We start from the raw sequence: 5,670 nt of genomic DNA on the forward strand, positions 1-5,670 counted from the left end.
ACAAAATAAACTTAAAAAGCTTGATAAAGTGACAAAATACAAAACTGTGTGACAATTTATTTAATTTAATTTAATTTAATGGTAATTAGTACCTTAAGATATAATCTTTTCTTGCACAACGATGTAAATATAAGCAATTAAATNTACATGTCCTTACTACGTAAGGTCCAGAAAAACAAGAAATCAGCTGAAAGAAAAAGGTATGAAAATGAAGAGATAAATATAAATAAATAAAATTATAGTTTAAAAAACTAAAACCTCCCTGTTATAATTGCCATTCGTACTGCCATCAGGTATGTAATTTGAGAATAGGAATCGCTGCATCTTTTAGGCGCATGAATATTACATAGTTACATCCCGAGTTAATAAAAGGAAGGTAAGAAGGTAAAAAGCAAAACATGCAGAAAAGGCAATANAGAAAGATAAACATGAATATACATAATTTAGATTGCGAGAGTCGATAACCATGTTTTCAAGAAGTTTTAATTAGAGAAATACTGAAGTATAAGTTTCTTGAAGCTGCCTCTAGACAANCCATCAGGTATGTAATTTGAGAATAGGAATCGCTGCATCTTTTAGGCGCATGAATATTACATAGTTACATCCCGAGTTAATAAAAGGAAGGTAAGAAGGTAAAAAGCAAAACATGCAGAAAAGGCAATATAGTCAAAAAAGGCAAAATTATAATTTACATTTTTAATCAAGGAAGACATGAAACGTGTGATTCTTTAAATTGTTTACAGATACGACCAAGCAGACAAAATAAGCAAATGCCTTAATATCCTCACCCTGTTCATCACAATGTCGGACGAAAGATATTTAAGGAGATTTTAGTTTGAGAATACTTTAGAAAATGAATTTCAAAAATGAGAGGTCCAATTAAAGACCTTAGCCTGTAGATGTGTGATAAAGTTTATATTTTTTTTTATTATTATATTATTATTTTATTAAATTAAAAATCTGCACTATGCGAGACTTATCTTCACTCAGAAACGGCTGCACGGGTTTAGATGAAATATGACACTCGGATCTCTTATAACTCTGACTAACATTTGGAATATTATTTAAGTTTTTGAAATTCATTTTTGGACGTCTTCCAGCCAATTACACGAAAGCAATTTAAGTAAAAAATGATATTAATTTTTTTAACTTTATATGGAAATTGACAGAAAATAAAAAATCATTTTCCATTTAAATTGCTGGTGAAACCGGCTGTCAAAGCCATGCGGGTTCACTAGCTTTTATTATTTTTTAAATAAAAGGAACACCTTACAAACATACATTAACCACACCTGCTAAAAATTCTTGGTATTGTGAAGGATGCAATTGTAAATGCTTTTTCAAACTTGTTTGTTTTTCTGACGCTGCACTTCCCACGGAAAGCTTTTTCTGTCACACATTGCAAATCGAAGTTGACTTTTTTCTATTGAAAAACTTCCAAATAGCGCCCATGCTTCTACAAAATCACAGCAAAACGCTATTGTATCACTTTTATGTATTTTTTTTTTATATATACAGTTCTTACATTTTCAATAGTATTATGTGGAGATGCGAAACAACAACAAAATTTTAACAACTGTCGTAAAATAATGTAACATCGTGACAAATACAACACCTTGTGAATTGCCCAATTGTTCGGAGTTTTAGGCCGAAGCCGAGGCCGAAGATAAAAAATCAGCCGAATAGGCCGAATACCGAAACCAGGCCGAACCTTCGGTCGGTCTCTAGTATTTATCAACTTCTATATACCGAAGTTCTCTTTACTTGAATATTTAAACATCTCCAAATACTAAGTATTTGAGTATTTAGTACCCAACCTGGTACTTTGAATACACAAGTTTGTATTTAGGTATGCCCATCACTGCCTGAAACAGCCTCCTTATTTGGCTTAAATTTTGCGATATTTTTTTAAAGCCACGCATGCACGCGTATGTATATAAATATTCAGTAGAAACATCACAAAATTGAAGGATATTATCTATGACTTCGTCACCTTCAACTTCGTGTATACGAACACGCGACGTTACTGCGCAGTCGGCGTCGCCCAGGCCTGGGCCCGAATCGCGGCATTGGTGATCGAGTGATTACTCGTTTCTAATCGAATAAAACAAAATGGCAGCTGTTTTCTCTGCAATACAATTTAAACGAGCGAAGCGCACTCGCTGTCGAATGCCGCGATCTTAAAATCAAATTTCGATTCGAGTTCCGTTCGATATCGAATACCGCGTTTCGAGCCCTGCTTATGTATATCTGACGCGCTCAAGTACATTTTTTTCACCCATTTTTTACCCAAAATCCAATAGGTCCCCACGGCGTTCGAATAAATCCCGATTTAGCATCGTGGGCTCCCCTACTATTAGGATAGTTTTTAATTGTTAGTATATATACATACAAAAATGAAAAGGAACAGGAACTACGAGAGTTGCGCATGAGCCAAGGCGTTAAGGTGTTGCGAAAGTTTAAGGCGCCTAATTACGATGTTAGAGGGCTTTGTTGGGAGAACATCTGCGGTGTTCAATTGAAAGATTCAATGCAGCCAACTATTTTTAAGCACATGCGTCTATAGGTATCTGGGTGCAATCTCTTTACCCTGCGAAGTCCCAGTGGCTGAAGCGCCTGATTCACCCGAAATTTCAGAACAACTTAAAGAGAAAGAGATTTGTCAATTCAAAAAATTAATCAACAATTTTCTAGAGTTATATTTTTATACATATAAATTTAAAATAAATATTAAAAATTTGTTTAATAAGCGCCGGATACTTTTTAGAATTAAATAAGTGTTTGAATAAGAAATTAAACGCGCACTGCGCGAATAAAAACGAAAAAATGGTAAAAATATTTCATAAGCTATTTTTTTAATTTTATTTGGATATGTATGAACATATAAGATGAGAATGCAATTGAAATTTGATGTATGTATTTTCATACATATCGTCGATGTTTCTACAAAACCGCCCATCGACCAATTGCAAAACCGCCTATCATACGGCACTCAAATTTTAGCAGGAGAGTGAAAAAACAGTTTTTCTTTGAAGGCATTGCCTTGATAGGCGGTATTTTCTCTAGCAATTATTTTACAAATCTGATGTTTAATAAAGATTTTTGATTTGTATGCATTAATCTCGATGCCTGGAGTTCAGGGCTACCAAATCTAATTTTTGCCACAACGGCGATTTATGCGGTTTTGCAAAAACCTCGACTATATGTACTTATCAGAGAGCTGCATGGATACACTCAAATTACATTTTAAGTCACTCGCTTTCTTTTCACATCTGCACACAGTCGCACTAATTTATTTCCAAACATAACGTGCGAGAGCATTGAAAAAACCATTATAAAAATATAGTAAGGTAGAACCGCTGAGAGTCACTTTTAAAATTCTTGACATTTCCAAACAATTTAATTTTTAAATTTACTCACAAACTCACACACACATTTTCATTTTCAATCTCAAGCAACAACAATTTCGAACAATTTCAATTTTTTATTTTCACTTTTATATGATTTTAAAATGTTGGCAAACTTCAAAAAAAAATCATGGCCGACAAATTGAGAGAGCGGTTCTACCTTGCTATGTGTTTATCATGGAAAAAACATTGTCAATTGAGTAGTAATTCACACTATCAAGTGCTCGATTCAAATAACAAGTGCTTGATTGGAAAAACAAGTGCATGCCATAACTGCTGTAATGAAAGTATCAAAGAAAAACAATTTGTAAACACAATTTTTGTTAATTTTATTGGTTTTCTAACTGCATATTATAATACAAAAATATCAACTGATTAAGTGGCATCTTTTGTCAGAAATAACATTTCCAGCAGAAGGAGTGGCTTTACTTTACGACTGAGTTTATGCAGCGATATTTTCATAGCGCCGCAGCTCTGCAGTAGCTTTATCAGTTCTGCTCACAAAGGTAGGTTATTTAAGAAGACCTGAAAACAGCTCAAAGTTGTCTGAAGGTAACAAAGGTGTATCCGCAATTTGTGGTTCCGTTGTACTGTCAGAATTCTCAGTTAACGTTCTCATAATTTGTAAACATTTCTCTTTAGTGTGCCTTTACCCAGATTCGGTAAAGTTCTTGAGCTCTTTTGCTGGCGGGTATAAAAAACCGCAATTTTGTGCAAATCTGTAGCTCCATGAAGTTGGCACCCGACCTTGATGCATTTTGGTAAAATACCTAGAATATGATAGATTTAACTCTCTGGAGGATTGTAGTAAGCTTCTTTTTGTTTGTAGTTGAAAAATAAGTGCGTAATGCGTTTTTTTTTAATTCATATGAAGCTTTTTACAGCTACAGCTTAAATTTTAATGAACTCAGNTGTTAAGATGAAGTAGGTTTTCCTTCGACCACTCAAAGATGGAGTGCAAATCCTCATTAAGCCTATAACTAAGGTCTTCGACCAACCCTATTCTGCANTTATTTTTTAATTCATATGAAGCTTTTAACAGCTACAGCTTCAATTTTAATCAATTCTGGTCCAGAATCGTTTGTAGTTGATTGTAGTTTAAAATTTTTTTTTTTAGTTGAAAAATAAGTGCGTAATGCGTTTTTTTTTAATGTATATGAAGCTTTTTGCAGCTAGCGCTTAAATTTTAATGAATTCTGGTCCAGAACCGTTTGTAGTTGATTGTAGTTTTAAAATTTTTTTTAGTTCAAAAAATAAGTGCGTAGCGCGTTTTTTTTAATTTATTAGACGATTTTTACAGCTACCACCTAAATTTTAATGAATTCTGGTCCAGAATCGTTTGTAGTTAATTGTAGTTAACTTTTTTTTTTAGTTGAAAAATAAGTGCGTACTGCGTTTTTTTTTAATTTATATGAAGCTTTTTACAGCTACGGCTTCAATTTTAATGAATTCAGCTCCAGAATCGCTTGTAGTTGACTGTAGTTTTAAAATTTATTTTCTTAGTTGAAAAATAAGTGCGTTGCGCCTTTTTTTTAATTTTTATTCAGATTTTTACAGCTACCGCCTAAATTTTAATGAATTCTGGTCCAGAATCGTTTGCAGTTGATTGTAGTTAAAATTTTTTTTTTTAGTTGAAAAATAAGTGCGTAGCGTAGCGCGTCTTTTTTAAATTTATATGAAGGTTTTTACAGCTACCGCCTAAATTTTAATGAATTCTGGTCCAAAATCGTTTGCAGTTGATAGTAGTTAAAATTTTTTTTTTTAGTTGAAAAATAAGTGCGTTATGCGCTTTTTAAAAAATTCATATGAAGCTTTTTACAGTTACCGCCTAAATTTTAATGAATTCAGGTCCAGAATCGTTTGTAGTTGATTGTAGTTTTAAATTTTTTTTAGTTGAAAATTAAGTGCAATGCGTTTTTTAAAAAATTCATATGAAGCTTTTTACAGCTACCGCCTAAATTTTAATGAATTCTGGTCCAGAATCATTTGTAGTTGATTGTAGTTTTAAAACTTTTTTTTTAGTTGAAAAATAAATGCGTAATGCGTTTTTTTTTTAATATATATGAAGCTTTTAACAGCTACAGCTTCAATTTTAATGAAGTCTGGTCCAGAAGCGTTTGTAGTTGATTGTAGTTTTAAATTTTTTTTTTAGTTGAAAAATAAGTGCGTTATGCGTTTTTTAAAAAATGTATATGAAGCTTTTTACAGCTACCGCTTAAATTTTAATGAATTCTGGTCCAGAATCGTTTGTAGTTGATTGTAG

General features: G+C 32.6%; 1 long non-coding RNA gene across 1 annotated transcript; it reads left to right on the plus strand.

The window, feature by feature from the left end:
• Positions 1–254: 254 nt before the first annotated feature.
• Positions 255–628, plus strand: LOC108363236 (uncharacterized). Its single transcript, XR_001847588.1, has 2 exons — positions 255–293; positions 542–628. It is a non-coding gene; the product is annotated as an uncharacterized LOC108363236 (long non-coding RNA).
• Positions 629–5,670: the final 5,042 nt, after the last annotated feature.

The sequence above is a fragment of the Rhagoletis zephyria genome, unplaced genomic scaffold (assembly GCF_001687245.7).
Source record: "Rhagoletis zephyria isolate East Lansing unplaced genomic scaffold, Rhagoletis_zephyria_1.1 Rzeph_scaffold_01223, whole genome shotgun sequence".
Taxonomy (NCBI): Eukaryota; Metazoa; Arthropoda; class Insecta; order Diptera; family Tephritidae; genus Rhagoletis; species Rhagoletis zephyria.